This window comes from Protomyctophum bolini (genome assembly GCF_963924005.1).
Source record: "Protomyctophum bolini genome assembly, chromosome: 16".
In the NCBI taxonomy this organism is placed as follows: domain Eukaryota; kingdom Metazoa; phylum Chordata; class Actinopteri; order Myctophiformes; family Myctophidae; genus Protomyctophum; species Protomyctophum bolini.
In genome coordinates this window covers 3,413,779-3,434,226 of record NC_137877.1, presented here as the reverse complement: position 1 = coordinate 3,434,226, position 20,448 = coordinate 3,413,779, and the positions used below count along the sequence as shown (strand labels likewise).

The following is a 20,448-nucleotide window of genomic DNA, read 5'->3' as shown; positions in this document are numbered from 1 at the left end:
ACATAATCATCTTATGTACTGTATATATATATTTTTTTTATCCCACGATTTTGTAACCCATTTTTCACCCCTGTGTCAATCATCTAATGTGATCCTGGGCTCTACACACCCTCCACCAACCTAGTCCCCATATATGGGGGACAAGGGGAGAGCAACGGACTTGAACTCATGCTTCCTTCATGCCTGAGTGTCCAAGTTGCTCCTTTACACATGATAGGGGGGAGTTTCCCTGGTTGGACGTCGTAGCGCGTGGAAGGAACAAGTTATTCCAACCAGTTCCTTTCCCCTCCATCAGGCGCCCCGGCTGGCCAGGGGGAGGCAGTTTAGAGACCAGGATTACTGCATGTTTTTTGTGAGGGTACCACTACCTACCCTAGTACTGTATTATTTGTATGTCTATAATTCCTAAATGTTTAAGTGCTTCATTTATGGACGCTCAAAATTCAAGTAGAGGAGATTCATACGAGTCCATGATGTTACTGACTGACTTGAGGATTATACTGACTAAGTGTGTCACCTACAATAATATTTGTGCGAGACACGCTTTGTTTTCCCCGTGTTTCGACACTGACCCAGATTATTTGGCCTCGGCTGCAGAAAAAGAAAAAAATATAAAAATAATTTATATATAATTTACAGACCCAGCCAGGACGAGGGCCATGTGTTCTTTTTATCATAGTCTCATCTAAAGTGTGAAAGACATCCGTCCGTCCGTCTCTCTCTCTCTCTCTCTCTCTCTCTATGTGCACGAACACACACACACACACACACACACACACACACACACACACACACACACACACACACACACACACACACACACACACACACACACACACACACACACACACACACACACACACACACACACACACACACACGCGCACACACACGTGTGTGAGTCGCGTGCAAGGCGAAAGCAAAGTCAACAAAACATCTGCTACTTATTAGGACGGTTGAATTTTAATTTTAAAAAGAAAAGCAGCCCAAGGCGAGTGGCTATATATCTGCTTTTTGAGTCAACATCATCAGAGCAATGATTAAAATCCTGCTAAACTATAAATAAGGAAAAAGGATCAAAGAAAACACTAAAAGATTGTGTGAATTATTTAGGTGATATGTATAAAGTAACTCCATTACAAGCCCAATCGTGTAGCCTACCATGTCGTACGACACTGTTGCATGATGCCATGCATGCAAACATCCCATAATAATATACACAAGATATAACGACACGGCACGCATTGACGCGTTGTTGTATAAGCTTGTGTAGATCTACCATTTATTACTTGCGCAAGCAGAGCGCGCAAGTAATAATTTCGCCCGGTCTCTTCACCGTGACAGCCAACCCGCCATTTGATGTGTATGCAAGTCATACATATACACACCACGTACTCTGGTCCCATAGCAGATCAGGCACAATTTGCTATTTTATTTTTACTGATTATGTATATAGTATATACGTATGACTATATAGATAGAAACTTGAACCATACTTAATAATACTAGGTGTTCATATGCATAAAGTAGGTAGGTAGCAAATAGTTATACACCTAATAATTATACATTTCAAACGTTCCTTCACAGAGATACTGAGATTTGACAGTTTACAGCGGTCGAAGGTACTTGCGCGCTCTGCTTGCGCACTAGTTGGCCAGTATGCACTCGACAGAGTGCAGTTCTAGTTTTCTCTATTTTGACTCATAATAATAAAATGGCAAGCCAGCCAGCCAGGCTTCCTCCTCAGAGGAGGAGGAGTGGTGTCCGTGGGAGAGAGAGAACAGAACAGCGTACACTGTACAGTACCTCTCCTGAGCCAAACAAATGATATTAAAGTCCATTATGCAGTGTAATAGACTGTAAATCCCCCCAGAGACCAGGGGGGGGGGGGGGGCTAGGCTAGCTGGCCTGTGGGTCCCAAAGGCAGCCGAGTCACAACATCACAGCTTTGGTTGGAAATCACAGAGATTAAAGTCCTATAGCTTCGCTGCTATCTGGAGCAGCGGCGATCGAGGCTTTGTCAAAGAACTGGCCTGGATCCGGTGGGACGGTTAGACCGTTAGAGAGCAGTTGGGTTATTTCCCAAAACTATTTCATGTTGAAAATGAGTCGTCCATTAACCAGATTCTAAACAAATGTCTTCTACATCCTGACAGTTTTCTGAAAAAGCTATGTTTCTATGTCAGGAGTCGTTCTTCTCGATTTTTCAAAAAATAGCAGATCTACAAGCTCGTAGCGCGCCACTCGGTGGCGCGCTACGAGCTTGTAGATCTGCTATTTTCCAATAGCTAAATTATAACATAACGTTTAAAACACCAAAAGGGGGTCCCCGCTCCAAAATGGATTTTAAAACCAGGGGTTCTCAAAGTTTTTGGCTGGGGAGAGGCCGGGGACCCCCGGAAGAGCTTTCCTTTGGCCATGTCTTGCGATCATTCTCTCAATTCTCAAAAGTAAAACCAGGGAAAGCAATCCGTGTCATTTTTAGATTCAACAACAGAGATAATAATACAAGATCACAGCACGTCACTTCACTTGTTTTATATCTGCCATTTATTACTTTTTTTGAAAAATATATAGTGTCTACTTTAGAAGGCATTTGGTAGAATCAGCCTCAGGTCTTAAAGGGACAAGTCACCCTTTTTGCAAAAAAATATATGTTAATGACGTTTAGAAGCTTTAGATCACTTTCCTGGGGGTCTTTATGTGTGTAATATGTGGTTTTAGATATTTTAGATTGTAGCAGTGAGCACAGTGTCTCTGATGTCATGGACACTGGGCTCACTTCCTTCCTGGACTACATGTGGTCTCAGTAAGACAGCTCTCCCCCCTATCCACAAGGAGGAGCAGTGCACCAAAGAATTATGGGAATTGTAGTCCAGGAAGGTAGTGAGACCAGTGTCCATGACATCAGAGACAACAGGCTCACTGCTACAATCTAAAATATCTAAAACCACATATTACACACATAAATACCCCTAGGAAAGTGATCTAAAGCTTCTAAACGTCATTAACATATATTTTTTTGCAAAAAGGGTGAAGTGTCCCTTTAAACGGTTAACTCCATGATGACTCATCCAGCTGCTTGCTTGCTAACGACAGTTTATCACAGGTTGGATTATTATTGACAGCAGAACAAACTGCCCACGCATTAAGTAGAGCACATTACATTACTGGGAAATGTGTTTTGCATCGAGTCACTGGGAAGCAGGTGGACGGCTGGACGCGATGCGGCCGTAGATTAAAATCACACACGTGTGAACTGAGTGGTGCAATTCCCCCCCCCCCCCCCCCCCCCCCCCCCCCTCTCTCTCTCTCTCTCATTACACAGCACTACCCCTCCCTCTGTTTCTGCCGCCCCCTACTGGTATAAATCAGTAACATACTAAGGCTCATGTGCACAGGTACACACACACACAGGTAGGTACATGGACATTGCTGATTGTAGGAGTGGTTGCACCACTCAAAAATGATAACAAACGCTGGCTCCGCGCCAAGTCAACTAAACCGCCATCATTTTTTTTCTGCTGTACCAAAAACAAGGAAATAACATCATCATCATCATTGTGCATCTTCTGAAAGAAACAGAAGCTTCACAACATCCCAAAGGCCATTGTCCTCCTGACACTAAGGACCCCCCCCCCCGTACCCTGTGTGGCTAAAGTTCCATAAACTGCAACCCCTGTGACTCATCGACGTCTTGAATGCGTTATGGAAAACAACACAGAACTACATTTAGCCCATTAAGACCTGAGACAGATTCTCTTCTCTCCCCAAACCCCAAATGACATGCATTATATATGCAGATACTTGCTATTGATTGACAATTACTATTCAATCACGGGTCGCGAACTGATACTGGCATCGGCATATCAGGCGCGATACTCCTATTTTAGAGCCGAATAAAAGTGTGTTCGGCTGTAGAGCCTACAATGTGACGTCATTTGGCTCTGTAGAGCCTACAATGTGACGTCATTTGGCTCTGTAGAGCCTACAATGTGACGTCATTTGGCTCTGTAGAGCCTACAATGTGACGTCATCTGGCTCTGTAGAGCCTACAATGTGACGTCATTTGGCTCTGTAGAGCCTACAATGTGACGTCATTTGGCTCTGTAGTGCCTACAATGTGACGTCATTTGGCTCTGTAGAGCCTACAATGTGACGTCATTTGGCTCTGTAGAGCCTACAATGTGTGACGTCATTTGGCTCTGCAGAGCCGTCCTAAAGTCTTCTCTTCGGTGCTACTGAAACTTTCTGACGAGCTGAAATCATTTCGGCACTACAGCGGTAAAATAGTATGAATGGGCCCTCAGAACAACTCTACTTCAAACTCCCCCCTGCACGGCCACATCCTCAGTGCTAGTAACCCCCCCCCCCCCTGCACGGCCACATCCTCAGTGCTAGTCCATCCATCTGTAACTGTACACTGTCTCTCAGTACGTATAAAAAGCACTGTGAGGATTACTACCAGTGACCTTCCTGCTCCATGTCTAGGAGTCATGTCGACTTCATGAGCCTTTCAACTTTATGATCACCTTCTGACAGGCCTGGAACAACATGGTCATTTATTACACTGCATGCTTTCCCTTTTTCACACACTTAAAACAGAACAAAAAAGGATACCACCGTCGTGGTCACCGCCGGACAGAAACCTCTTATATCCATAATATTTAAATTTAGGCCAATAGAAACTCTGGCACCTGGTCTGCATTTCTATTGTAATGTACTGGCATGGATTGTGTCGAGTAATCAATTGGCAGGTGTGGGGTTGCCATGGCAATCAATTGACTAAGGCAGAGGCTGGAAATTAGACAGGTGAAAGGAGTTGGCCTCATGAGGCCCACTGGCAGAGCCTGACCAGAGCCTTTTTGTGGCGTTTCTGGACAACCGTGTAATGCCAGCGATCCGAGGCCGGGCACTGCACTGCACTCCCTGCGGGGGTGTGGAACAAGTGTGTCCAATTTGAAGTGGGCGGGGGGGGGACGGGACGGTTCTCAAGTTACGTGGATTACAACCGTACGCAAACGCACGCACACAGAGACGTGGCGTATTTATAGTTAGATGCCAAATATAAATATATATATAAACATAAGTACCGTTTGAATTATCAGCATTTCAACTGAGGTTGCCCTGCCTTGTAGTACAGTAGTAGCACTGTGTGCAATTGCAATGCATTGTGAAACTAAAAGTGATTTACAGGAATGTTTTCCAGAAGCCATATAATTTATATGCACAGACACACACACACACCTTCAAACATTCCACCGATTCTTATAGACTTATAAACCTTTCATATCTCCACGTTTTACTTGCTCTAATTAGTCATGCAAAGAGTGCCGCACAAAAGTAGTGAAAGTAGCAAATCTATGATACGCTCACGGCGTGTCGCATCAAGAAGCATTGTGAGCTTGTAGATCTGCTATTCTAAAAACAGCCTACTAATAATGAGAAAGGAACGATACAAGGTCTCTGGACCATTTGCAGGTCCAGTCAGTGTAGACAGCTCTAGGCAGCGCAACAACACCGGGGCTCGGTTCTACAGAACCTCACACAGCTCTAGGCAGCGCAACACCACCGGGCCTCGGTTCTACAGAACCTCACACAGCTCTAGGCAGCGCAACAACACTGGGGCTCGGTTCTACAGGACCTCACACAGCTCTAGGCAGCGCAACAACACCGGGGTTCGGTTCTACAGAACCTCACACAGCTCTAGGCAGCGCAACACCACCGGGGCTCAGTTCTACAGAACCTCACACAGCTCTAGGCAGCGCAACACCACCGGGGCTCAGTTCTACAGAACCTCACACAGCTCTAGGCAGCGCAACACCACCGGGGCTCAGTTCTACAGAACCTCACACAGCTCTAGGCAGTGCAACAACACCGGGGCTCGGTTCTACAGAACCTCACACAGCTCTAGGCAGCGCAACAACACCGGGGCTCGGTTCTACAGAACCTCACACAGCTCTAGGCAGCGCAACAACACCGGGGCTCAGTTCTACAGAACCTCACACAGCTCTAGGCAGCGCAACAACACCGGGGCTCGGTTCTACAGAACCTCACACAGCTCTAGGCAGCGCAACAACACCGGGGCTCGGTTCTACAGAACCTCACACAGCTACAGAGCGTCACAGTCCCCCGCCTTTCAGAACTACGAGTGGCCCAGGAAATGATTCTCCATTCATTTTCTCCATTAGGCTTTTCAAAAAGTATTTAAATATAAAGACGGTTTTAACGCCGCGGACAAAGCCAACTCGGATCGTGACAAATCATGACAAACAAACACAATATTTTGTGCCGATCAAATAATTTGAAAGAAGACAATAAAAGGCAGGATATACAACACTATTTGTTTTGTTTTTCTTCTTACTAATTATTTGATCGGCCCCAAAACATTGTAATTACGGTCATGATTTGTCACAATCCCAGTTGGCTTTGTAACCGCGGCGTAACCGTCTTTAAATAAATACGTTTTGAAAAGCCTATAATGAGAAAATGAATGGAGAATCATTTCCTGGGCCACTCGTCGTTCGTTCTGAAAGGGGGAGGGCGGGACTGCGACGCTCTAGGGCCCGGTTTCACAGAACCTCACAGTACAGCTGAATGGGGAAAGCAGCTGCCCTGCATGGACTTCACAGAGTACAGTACAACTGTAATGGGCTGAAGCAAATTGCACAGCATCACACGGCCATGCAGCCTCGTCAGGAGGGAGGGAGGGAGGGGGGGGAGGGGGGGGGGGGGAGAGGGGGGAGGGAGGGGGAGGGAGGGGGAAAAGAGACATCGGGTTCAAGCGCTGAACTTGAGAAAGAAAGTGCTGAGTGTGAAAGCACGTGGGTGAGAGAGAGAGAGAGAGAGAGAGAGAGAGAGAGAGAGAGAGATGTACTATTGGCAAAATGTGCAAGTGCATGCCATTATGTCCGTTCTTCTCATCACGGATCAATCCCTATCCCCTATAATATAGACTGTGTTTACTTTACAAGTTGACAACATTGATTACATTACGTCAGACCCATAACAACACATGGCACTAAAAAAACATATGTTTTATTCAAGCATGTGTAGGAGTAATATGACGGTGTCTTATCAATAACTGAACCTTTTAGGTGGATAAGCGAGTTGGGTTGGATGGATGGATGGATGGATGGATTCATTTGGAACCAGCAACCTCTCCAGAACCCCTGGGACAGAGAGAAACCCCCCTCCGCCCCCTCTCCAGAACCCCAGGGACAGAGAGACCCCCCTCCGCCCCCTCTCCAGAACCCCTGGGACAGAGAGATACCCCCCTCCGCCCCCTCTCCAGAACCCCCCTCCGCCCCCTCAACTGGCAAAGTGTTTGTTTGATCAGCAGCACTCACTCTGCTGCTAATAAAGTTCCCATCTGGACTGACCTTACTGAGACGCTATTGGCCAATGGAAGGCCCTACTACTGAGACGCTATTGGCCAATGGAAGTACAGCGGTGCATATTTGGTGAAAACCAGAACGACCACTGAAAAGATCCCACGGGGCATTTCTGATGACTTAATGGAACCGTTTCTGGATTCGGTCACATGGAAAGAACTGTACAAATATAACTTAAAAGTGCATAAAATAAATAGGAATAGGAATTCAAATCCTCTTCTTTCATCAATGCAAGATAATACCATTACCAACGTAAAGTGTTCACCGTGTACACACGGTAAGCATGATCACGGCAGACCAGTTCCAAATAGCCTATAGGAAATTAACCCATTCTGACCTGAGATCAGATTCATACGAGGTTTCCACTGGACACACACTGGTCTGATTAACCCATTCTGACCTGAGATCAGATTCTAAAAATGTCAGTTGTTCTTCGATTTTTCAAAAAATAGCAGACCTACAAGCTCGTAGCGCGCCTGTAGTTCTGCTATTTTTCAATAGCTAAAGCATAACATGATGCTATAACACCAAAACGGGTTCCTGTTCAGAATGGGTTAAAACCCATTTTGGGGGCGGGAACCACCTTTTTTGGTGTTCCAAGCATTATGTAATACTTATACTATTGAAAAACAGCAGATCTACAAGCTCGGCCAAGCTGCCGTGCCACAAGCTTGGCATTCTGTAGAATAGGTCCTCAGTTCTAAATATGTTAGGAAGATGCTGATAAGAGGCCATCGCATTAAGCAAAACAACACAATAATGAGGGCAAACGCCAACAAGGACAGTCCCATGTTTAGGCTGAATACAATCAACAGTCTGACTGCAGGCCTTGAGTCACTGAGACGAGTACTGTAAGTTGAAGTTGACGCAGAGACTGTCTGTCTGTCCCCGTCTTGTCTTCTGCCCTGTCCCTGTGTGTGTGTGTGTGTGTGTGTGTGTGTGTGTGTCCGTCTATTTGTGAAGACGAGATGAGACCAGACTACCAGAGTGGTTCTCAAAAGTGAGGTCCAGGGACCACCACAGCCTGTCCTATCAGAGGAGGGGGTCATAGGGGGTCCCTCAGCCTGTCCTATCAGAGGAGGGGGTAATAGGGGGTCCCTCAGCCTGTCCTATCAGAGGAGGGTGTCATAGGGGGTCCCTCTGGGCTAAATTGAATAATCATAGCATCATGTTCAGATTAACCCCATCATGAACATTTGAAAATAGCCGAGCTACAATCTCACAACGCGTCAGGTTTTCAAAAAACGAAATCGTTACAACAACACAACAAACATTTTAACAACACAAATCTTGTTTGAGAACAAGCACTGGCCTGTTTATTGCAGTCAGTCAATCAGAATCAGAATCATTTTAGTCGTCATTTTCCTATATGTACGCATGTTGCATACAAAAGATTATGAAATATCCTTTCCCCTCAGTAATTGGCAGTGCAACATGATAAAACATAGAGCCTATTTAATAAACAAGCTAAAAACTAAAACCAAACATGGACAGACATTTAAAAAGAGACCCCAGTATGTATGATGACGTGCAATTCATATGGACAAGTTAATGTATGAATGAATGAACCATTGTAAAGCGCTTTGAGCACTTGGAAAAGCGCTATAAAAATGCAATTCATTATTATTATTCATTATTAAAAGTTACCAACACCACCACGCACAACCTATAAATAATAAAGTGGCATGGTGCTATATCCTTAAAAACAAAACGTTACCAGCACTGTTTTTTTTGTCCAGTTCAGTCCAACGCTTCATTCAGTCAATGCCATTAATTAACCCTGCAAGCCCGGCTGCAGTCGTAGCTTTAATCAGGGCTACATTTATATCATATAAATTATAATGGGCAAAAAAAATAAACGGGCTCAGAGGGGAAAGAAGTCGGTTCTCAGGGACTGGTTAGTGACTACATAAATATACAGTATGTTGGCTACACATCTGCTGCCCTTTTGCCCTGTAGTTTGAAGTTGCACTGTGTGTGTGTGTGTGTGTGTGTGTGTGTTGTGACTGCAGTTTGAGCGCACACATGTTGACAATTAGCCATGATCGCATTCTTCATTAACTATGTTAAATCACCCTTGATTTTCAGGGGGTGTGGGAAAAAGCAGTTTGGGGGGGGCGGGGTAAAACAAACACAAACACAAACACACACACACACACACACACACACACAACACAACAAACAGTTTTTGAGTTGTCAACTTTGCAGCCTTTAGTTTTTGAACGCACGCACACACACACACACACACACACACACACAGAGACAGCTCTAGAAACGCATGTGCTAACAGACGTATCAACGGTTCAACATTGAATGTCCAACAACACCGTCTGTCTGCAAGCAAACAAACAAACAAACAACACAACAATGTGCGAGAAGAAGCAGCTTGAGTTCCATGTGTTTCAATGTAGCACATTATGTGCTTATTATACGACACAAAACTGGTAAAAGCACACACACACGCATACACACACCCACACACACACACACACACACACACACACACACAGGGGGATCTCTCAATTGACCCTTACAAGTCTGTATAACTCTTGACAGTGTTGCAAATGTAACCAAACGGGGCAAATTTTTAGTTCCATTGTGTACACTGCCAGAGTTAAGGTAAAAGGTATACATGGTGCTCGAAATGTAAAACTTTTTGCTTTTCTTTTTTTAGCCTGTACTTGCCTCTTTTTGTCTGCAATGTTGTCGTTCCCTCCTCGAACTAATCCACTCTATGGACAAACGTATATAATGTGAAGAAGAATCCCCCGGTGGTTCCGTTCTACGGTGGTTCCGGGCTCCTCAGACAGTCCTGAACTGAACCTGGAGCCTTATAGCAGCTTCCACTTCCACTGGTGTGTGGGTCTTCTTCTTTTTTATTGTATTTAATATGCTATATTTCAACTTGTGATCTGCTGGCTGCTGCTAGAACGTGTTCGGACGCGTCTCTCCCATCCGCTCGCTCTGTGAACACTTTGAATGGAGACTAGACTGATGTGGGACGGGTGGGTGGGAGGGAGGGAGGGAGTGGCGTCCCCCTAATCACCTCCTGCTAGCGGGAGGAGGAGGAGGAGGAGGGAGGGCGGATTAAAGTTCTCCATTGATGCTCCCTCACTCACACTGAACTGAACGCCATGCTGCTGCAGCTGCAGTAGCCCCAGACACAGCGCAACACCTCCCTCTTGTGGGCGCGTTAGAGAACGCAGGCAATAACGGCTGGCCGGCTTTAATTAAAGGGACACTTCACCCTCTTTTTTGCAGCCCTCAGCCAATTAAGACCCAGAGTTTCTTGCTCTGCTATATCGAAGTATTATACAGTCCTTTCTGATTAGCATTATTAATTACCATCATTATATTTATTCAACATCGTTTTTATTTCGTTTTCATCAGTGGAAAAAGGTTTTACACAACTCTGACGACAACTTAAACACAGGTGAGGAATAACCATAATGATTTATTATTCATTAGGAGAGAACATTTACATTATCCAGCTTCCCTAATTTTCATATTCAGTTCTCCAGTCCAATCTTTGGTAAAACTAGGTGGCGAGTTACCAGGAAGTACAGAAGTATATAGAATCTGGATATTAACTTGTTATATAGTTACTTGTACTGTTTTATTGCTTTTAATTCTTATCTTGTAGTCGTTGTTTTTCCTCCTAATAAAGTTGTCCTTTTTCCATGTTATCCCCCCTGGCCCCCACACATGTAAAGCGTCTTTGAGGACTTATGAAAAGCACTACCGTATATAAATCCCAGATATGACCGCAGATCCCTGCCAGGCCTGGTTGACTATCCAGGACCTGCAGATCATAGCCAATCAATCTGAAAATAATTTGACAAATATGACAGATCCATCTCAGGCCCAGGCTACACATTCTCAATCTTTAATAAAACGGATATTTTCGTATAGTGTACCTGTCAAAAGGCTCATGGAGAGGCGCCGACACCAAATCAATCCAATCAAGCCTGATTGAATGGCAGGTACGTTGTTCACTGCAGGCCACGCACAGCTGTGGGAGGCTATATAACTATATAAGTGGCCTAAGCTGCACTCATTTCATTTCATTGCATGTCCAGATCACCGCTGCTGCCTGTCTCCCAAACCTCCACATCTCTGCAACCCTCCACTTGTGTGTGCGTCCAAGAATAAATGTAAGTCTGTGGATCATTTAGCCCACTGTACATGTGTGTTCTTCTCTGCATAGCAGGGGTTAATTAACATTAACAAGCTCATATCTACAGAGACAGAAATGTGTTATGGACTGCACATGTGTACGGTATGTTTGAGCTACGTTGCTCGACCACTTGAACTGTTTGACCTGAAACTATTATAAGCAGTGCATTTAAAAATTATGTTTTATATTCACTTTTTTGGTCTATTGATTATCTTGAATACAATGAAATGCTTATCAATCAACTTTATTTATTCAGACTCGGGTCCAGTTAAAAACGGACAACGTAAAATCCCACATACAAACAGGAACACCCCTATAGCTGCAATTTGCAACTCTAGATTTTTTTTTTAAATAATGGGATGAATCTAGAGTTGCAATACCCTCCAGTGACTCCCTACTCATCCAAATTGCGTTTGCGATCTGCTTGTATTAAACAACGTTAAACTCACCAACATTGCAGCGCTAGGCCAAGCTTGAATTATCCTTTCAATCTGCAGAGCTTTTGTTTCATAAAAATCCACCGTAGAAATGTTATGAGCTAGCTTCTGTCAAGAAATTCTCTGCCGTGAACCCTGTCTACGGTGGGTTTTTATGAAACAAACGCTTTGCAGTTTGAAAGGATTTTCAAGCTTTCGCTACAGCTGGAATGTTGGTGAGTTTAACGTTGTTTAATTGGATTTTTTTATGAAACAAACGTTACACACATTGACCTGTCCAGTGGTGCCAGATATTAGTGCCCCTAAGCAATACAAATGGACAGGGCTAAACATTATAGTATCTGGCGTGGTAGAGAACTATTTGTGAAAAGTAGAGCCCAAAACTACATTTGTTTCACTTTTCTTTTCAGTGTGAAGAAATGGCGTCTGCCAGCTGCAGTCTCCTGTCCGAAGAGCAGTTCCTGTGTTCTATCTGTCTGGATGTGTTCACTGATCCAATCACCACTCCATGTGGACACAACTACTGCAACGCCTGCATCACACGTTACTGGGACACTAAGGATGTGTGTCAGTGTCCGCTGTGTAACAAAACATTCTGTAATAGACCAGAATTCTCCGTTAACAAAGTCGTCTCGGAGATGGCTGATCAGTTCAGGAAGTCAAAGCAGCAGAGACAAACTTCCAGCACAAACCCAGAACCCGCTGAACCAGATGAAGTCTCCTGTGACGTCTGTACTGAGACCAAACTCAAAGCCCTGAAGTCCTGCTTGGTGTGTCTGACCTCCTACTGTGACGCTCACCTGGAGCCTCATCACAGAGTCTTGAGGTTAAAACGACACAAACTAATCAACCCTGTGAAGAACTTGGAAGACATTCTGTGTAAGAAACATGACAGACCTCTGGAGCTGTTCTGTAAGACTGACCTCACGTGTGTCTGTCAGTTCTGCACTGAGTCAGACCACAAGTTACACCAGATTGTATCTCTGGAAGAGGCATATGAAGGAAAGAAGGCTGAGCTGGGACAGACAGAGGCTGAAGTTCAGCAGATGATCCAGGAGAGACAAGAGAAGATTCAGGAGGTCCAACACTCCGTAGAGCTCAGTAAGAAAGATGCAGACAGAGAGATAGCAGACAGTGTGCAGGTCTTCACTGCTCTGATCAGCTGTATTGAGAGAAGCCAGGCTGAGCTCATTGATGTGATCGAAGGCAAGCAGAAAACAACAGAGAAACAGGCTGAAGGCTTCATCAAAGATCTGCAACTGGAAATCACAGAGTTAGAGAAGAGAAGCTCTGATCTGAAGCAGCTCTCACACACTGAAGACCACCTCCACCTCCTCCAGAACCTCTCATCCATCAACACCCCTCCACCCACCAAGGACTGGACAGCGGTCAATGTTCCTCAGTCTTCATATGTGGGGACTGTGAGGACAGCTGTGGCTCAGCTGGAGAAGACACTCCGTCGAAAGAAGAAGAAGCTGTGTGATGCTGAGCTGAGGAGGATCGAGCGATATGCAGTGGATGTAACTCTGGACCCCGATACAGCACATCCCATGCTCATCCTGTCTGAGGATGGAAAACAAGTGAGTCTTGGAAAAGTAAAGAAAAATGTCCCAAACAATACAGAGAGATTCTCTACAGCTGGCTGTGTCTTAGGAAAACAAAGCTTCTCATCAGGAAGGTCCTACTATGAGGTTCAGGTTGGAGGCTGTGTGGTATGTAGGAGTGGCCAGAGAGTCCATCAACAGGAAGGGAGAGATCACAGGGAGTCCCGACGATGGTTACTGGACGATAGGGCTGAGGAATGGAAAAGAGTACCGGGCCCAGAAAGTGGGAGTGTTTGTGGATTATGAGGATGGTCTGGTCTCTTTCTATGTGGAGACCAGAGTTCACATCTACTCTTTCACTGGCTGCTCCTTCACTGAGAAACTATATCCATGGTTTGGTCCTGGTGCTGATGAACATGGTCACTCTGCTCCTCTGATCATCTCTCCTGTCAAAACCTACAGATTAGACTATAATCCTCAGCTTGACATGAACATGAACATCATTTAAGAAACAATGTGTGTTTATATAGAGGGGGTTCATTAACGGGTTTATTGTCCTAATGAGACTGATGTGAACTCTATCAGTCAGTCAACCTATTGAACTCTTATCAGTCGACAAATTGAACTCTACACCTGCATTCTATTGAAACACAAAATTACAGTCAAAGATCCTGATGTTAGTAGGAACTAATTCCAATATTCCCCCTCTACTGTGAGCATGTGTATATATATATATATGTGTGTATGTGGGCGCATATGTATACATGTATACCAGTATGTGTGTATGGATGCATGTAGGCTATGTGTATATTTAAAAATGAAAGTAAATTTAGTTTTCTTTACATTTCTTCCATTATTGCTAGCATTTAATCTGTAATACTTTAATGCATGAATCTCAAACTCTGTAACTTATTCTGTTTCCCCCGGGGCGTGGGAGGGTGAGGGTGGTTTCCCCTGGGGTATGTGAGGGCGGGTGGATACTTGTGAGGGTCTGTTTTGTTTCCACTTGTTCTGTTTACTGTTTTGTCTCTTGTTTTATCTCCTATGTTTTGTTTGTGGTCATGTATGTCTTGTATTTTAAAATGGAAAAAACCTAATAAATATATATATATTAAAAAAAAGATCCTGATGTTTCATTTGAGTATTTTTCTGAAATCCCTGTCTGTATATTATGTATGTACTGCGACTGTGGCTCAAGGTAGAGCAGGTTGTCCAATGATCCATGGGTTGGCGGTTCGAATCCCGGCTCCTCCTCCTGTCTACATGTCGAAGTGTCCTTGGGCAAGACACTGAACCCCAAATTGAAATACACTGCACTGTGAATGGGTGAATGTAATGCACAGTCTATGTAAAGCGTCTTGGATAAAAGGAGCTATATAAATGCACCATTTACCATTTAAAGATATAACTACCTGTCAGGAGTAGGACTAAGACCCTATAGCAGTGATACTCAACCTCAGGCCCGTGGGCCACATCAGGCCCGCGGGACCATTATGACTGGCCCACCAATGAAAATCTAAAAAAAAGAAAAAGTCTGGAAAATGAAATAAAAATAAATAAATCTGAATGAAGTTATCTTTAATTACATTATTATAAGTAATACTATTAGAGTTGTACTATTACTCGAACGAAAATAAAAGCTTGGGGCGGGGGGGGAGATGCAATGCAAATGAAAGACATATACTGTGTATCCCTATTTCCTGACATAATTTTATAGCTAAACGGACAGAATTCTATTTTATTTGAATGATGAAACCCAGCTGCCATTAATAGTTGGAAATGGAAATTGCGGAAATTGCGGAAATGGAAATTGCGGAAATTGTAATTGCGGAAATTGCGGAAATGGTGCAAATGGAAATTGCGGAAATTGCAGAAATGCGGAAATGGAAATTGCGGAAATGGTAATTGCGGAAATTGCGGAAATGGAAATCGTTATCAAGTATCATTAATGTCGTAATTTTATCTACTGGCCCCTGGCCCCTTGCCATTTTTGTAATGTGGCCCACAGGTAAATCTATTTGAGTATCCCTGCCCTATAGGTCCTCTCTGGGGGGCGGGGGTAACTACCTGTGAGTGGGGAGTGTTGGCTGATGACTGAATATCAACATCCTAATATAGGATTGGTGGAGGGTGTGTAGAGCCCAGGATCACATTAGATGATTGACACGGGTGAAAAATGGGTTACAAAATCGTGGGATAAAAATAAAATAAAAACATCCTAATATATATCCTAATACTGGGGGGGCCAAATTATGACACGCAAAATATGACCCCCCCGTCAAAAAACACTTTGTTTGAAATAGACACTCATGCTTTCTAAGGTGTGATTTGGGGTCCTAACTAAATGAAAACTAAGCTATGACTAAAACTAAATATATTGACAATTTCGTCAACAAATAAAAACTAGACTAAAATGTTAGGGACGGACTATAGTGGACAAGAGATCCAGTATAAGTCATTTTACACTTGGTTACATGCTGAAAATAGATCTACAAGCTGCGAATCTCATCACTTGAAAATAACAGTCAGTCCTATTAAGATTTTTACTGTTCAGTTTCATTGTTTACTTATACCTCACACATTCCATCCATGTCCAATCACTTTTTCCCAATGAAAAACCTAAATGACACCTTAAATAAATTCGTCAATGTACCACAAGGGGGAGCCAGATCACAATTGCTGCTGGCTCCGTGTACTGCTCTGCTACAGTATGTAAAAATACACGTACAGTACACACAGTGGATCCCTTTCATACAAAAGTTCCACATTGATTGCTTCAATAGGTTTTTAAAGACAAAAATGCACAGGCATGGCCTGTGCATTTTTGTACATATAGCCTACCTGTCAAAAGAATAAAACAGTTGGATACCCTCACAAAAACATGCAGTAATCCTGGTCTCTAAACTGCCTCCCCCTGGCCAGCTGGGGCGCCTGATGGAGGGGAAAAGGAACTGGTTGGAATAACGTGTTCCTTCCACGCGCTACACTACGTCCAACCAGGGAAACTCCCCCCTGTCAGGTGTAAAGGAGAAACTTGGACACTCAGGCATGAAGGGAGCATGAGTTAAGTCCGTTGCTCTCCCCAGGTTGGCGGAGGGTGTGTAGAGCCCAGGATCACATTAGATGATTGACACAGGGGTGAAAAATGGGTTACAAAATCGTGGGATAAAAAAAAATATATATAAAAAAAAAACAGTTATTTTTCCATTCCATATTTGTGGATATGGTCCATCTATCTATAACTATAAATATTTCTGGGTTATCGGTACCACTAAAAAGGGACAAAGGTTGCATGTAGTGTAGTTTTTTAAATGATACGATAGCAATCTCAAAATGGCAGCTCTAAAATAGGAGTATGAATCAGCCCTTAAAGGAGCCCAGTACCAGCCCAACGCCACCAATCAAAACACAGCTCCTGCAGCATAAGGGCTTCAATAAATACATTCAGTGTTATTTTATTTTAATTTTTATTTGTTTAGAGAAATATAGAACAATGAATTGAGGTCAAATAAAATACAGAATTCTACGCAAAAGGCTCTTACAATTAATACAATCATGAAAAAATACCTGTTAAACAACACAAATGACCCACCCATTGACACAGAAAAGTCATATCTGATTGTATTAAACGTTTAAACTCACCAACATTGCAGCTGTATGGAAACTTGAATTGTCCTCTTTCAATTCTGCACCGTGTTTGTTTCATCATATGAAAGTTCTCGCACGCATGCTCGTTTTCATGTGAGCAGCAAGAGCTGGATTGTGGTCAGCTATTTTCTTTCATATCGTCATTAATCATAACACAACAGGGGCGCCGCCATCTTGCCGAGCGAGACAGGCAGCACTGAACGGTATCCTCAGACCAGAGCTCTTCAGAGAGAGAGAGCGTAGACAACAGCACAGCCCCATGAATACTATATGCATGAATAGCTCTGTTCCATAGCTCTAATGCGTTGCATTAGAGCTATGTTACTATCAACTTCCGCCGCTCGCATGAATGCAGACCAGCCTCTACTCTTTAGTGTAAGTAAAAATAACTTTTTTGCTACTCACCAAAACAAAGGCGGGTTGTGTCAATAGAAAGACTACTTTCCTTAGTGGAAGCACTCTGAGCCCCCCACCACACGTATAAACTGTACTTTTTGGCCAAAAAGGGATTTTGTTTCCACCGGGAAAAAAAACATTTTTAGTTACTCCGCTGCGCCCTCTACTGATATTGCCACAAAGTATTTAATTTACTTGTCAGATTTAGAACTGTGATTATTTCTTTCAGATACTTTCCCTACATGAATATAACCATATGGGATTTAAATGGTGCAATTTGTAAAATATGCACTTAAATGCTTTACCAAAAACTGTACGAATAAAGGGATTTTCTCCTTTGAGTTCCCATGTGTTTTTCCAGATTACCCATTTCTCCACAAACTTTACACGTAAAGGGCCTTTCTCAAGTATGAGTTCTCATGTGACCTTTTAAAGTACACCTTAGACCAAAGCCTTTGCCACAAACTATGCAAATAAAGGGCTTTTCTCCAGTATGAGTTTTCATGTGTCGTTTCATATGAGCCTTTAAACCAAAGCCTTTCTCACAAACTATGCAAGTTAACGTTGTTTTGCCAGTATGAGTTCTCATGTGACTATTCAGATCACTCTTGTGTCCAAAGCCTTTACCGCAAACTTCACAAGTAAAAGGTTTTTCTCCTGTATGAGTTCTCATGTGTGCCTCCAAATAAGTTGCACCATATCCTTTACCACAAACTGTACAAATAAGGGGAACAGGCTTTTCTCCAGTATGAGTTCTCATGTGTTGTTTCAGATGAGTCGTTTTACGAAAGACTTTACCACAAACTGTACACATACACGGCTTTTCACCGGTATGAATCATCATGTGTTTGTTTAGATTACCCCTGCAACTAAAGCAATTACCACAAACTTCACAACTAAAGGGTTTTTCTCCTGTATGAGTTCTCATGTGTTCTTTTAGAAGACTCATTGAAACACAGCCTTTGCCACAAACTGTGCAATTAAACATTATATTCCTTGGGTTCAGGTTTAGGTCCCGGGACATATCGTTGCTTAAAGACAAACTTTGCCCTTCCACCTTTTGCGGAAGGGCTAGTAACGTCACTACTAGTAACGTCAAAGTTGACCCAGCAGCCGTCTCTGGTCTTTGAAGTAGCTCCTCCTGATCATCTTTAATCTGTGTGGGCTCTGGTTTCTCCTGGACCAGACAGGGACTCCTGTACTGCTGTTCAGTGGAAAACTCCTCTTTGCACACAGGGAGGTGCAAGAAGTCTAGGCAAAAGATGAAATGAGAGTTAAGCATTGAATGTTCGAATTTTATATATTTTTTAATTTCACATTACCCGTTTCTCTTTCCAAGTTGTTTGCCTCCCACAGTGAACTCATTATTTTTGCGTCAGGCAGTATCTGGTATTTAAGTCATTTAGGCCAGACTTCGAAATTTAAAGAATGTCTTCTAAATTCTGACAGTTTTCAGAAATACCTATGTTTCTATCACTCAATATTTCATGTCAAGGACTCCAAAAATGATATGTAATTGGCTGCCGACGCCCATCTGAAAATATGTTGTTCCAGGGACCCCCCCCCCCCCCAGAAGCAAATATTTGAGTTAAAATCGGTTGCTCTGAAAGAATAGTCCAAGGTTTGTGCCACATTTTCACGATTTTTCAAAAATAGCAGACCTACAAGCTCGTAGCGCTGCACTCTGTGCCGTGCTATGAGCTTGTAGATCTGCTATTTTTCAATAGTTCGTTTTAAATAACGCTTAAAACACCAAAAGGAGTTCCTGCCCCAAAATGGGTTAAGTCATAGCACAAGCATGCACCCGCAGATAATATGTATTGAACCGCGATGAACGCAAGCACTCACAAGCCCATTTATTGCCTACAGAGACATTTACAGAATGCTTAGTAAAAGTTACCCAGTTAGTTAGCTATAATAAACACAACACGAGATATTCAAGAGATATAGTCTTGAACGTGAAAATGACTGCGATCGGCCCCCGATCACCCGATCGGATCGGGAAAACCCTAAGGTCCGATTCATACTCCTATTTTTACCGCTGTAGTGCCGAAATTATTTCGGCTCGTCATCAACTTTCAGTAGCACCGAAGACCCGACTTTAGGACGGTACCCGCCCCCCCCCCCCCCCCCCCCCCCCCCCGAACCTCAAATGACGTCACATTGCCGAACCGACTTTTATTCGGCTCGGTATGAATCGTGTCTTAGTTGACAGCCAGCTAAGTCCAGTTACCAGCATATTACAGGCTCCAAACTTGTGGGTAGTCCCAGAGTTCAAACTTTATATAGGTCCTGATGGGACGTGTGTGTGTGTGTGTGTGTGTATATGTGTGTATATATATATATATATATATATATATATATATATATAGTACTTAAGCCTGCATAAAGTATGTCTCTACATACTGTATATGACATATAGAGACATACAGTATTATGCAGGCGGTCAATTTCCAAAAATGTCACATATACGATAAACATAATATGTTGCATATAAAAAGATATTTTCAGATATTTCCACGGTCCACTTTGCAACTAGTTTGGCTTTAGTCTGGTTAGATTAGCAGTAATAAAAGTGATAATATTTTTTACCTGCTGCCTCCTCTTTGATCTGTGGAGGTTGTTGTGGTTCTTCCTGGAGCAGACTGGGGTTCCTCTCCAGATGTTCAGGGGGAAACGCTTCCTGGAGCAGACTGGGGTTCCTCTCCAGATGTTCCGGGGGAAACACTTCCTGGAGCAGACTGGGGTTCCTCTCCAGATGTTCAGGGGGAAACGCTTCCTGGAGCAGACTGGGGTTCCTCTCCAGATGTTCCGGGGGAAACGCTTCCTGGAGCAGACTGGGGTTCCTCTCC

General features: G+C 43.5%; 1 protein-coding gene and 1 pseudogene across 2 annotated transcripts in view; both read left to right on the top strand.

Moving 5' to 3' along the window:
• LOC308331078 (frizzled-7-like) overlaps positions 1 to 20,448 on the top strand; it is a 456,379-nt gene that overhangs the window by 376,973 nt on the left and 58,958 nt on the right. The gene's annotated exons all lie outside the window — the stretch shown is intronic.
• Positions 12,428 to 14,060, top strand: LOC308330389 (zinc finger protein RFP-like; annotated as a pseudogene). Its single transcript has one exon. The product of its transcript is annotated as a zinc finger protein RFP-like (transcript).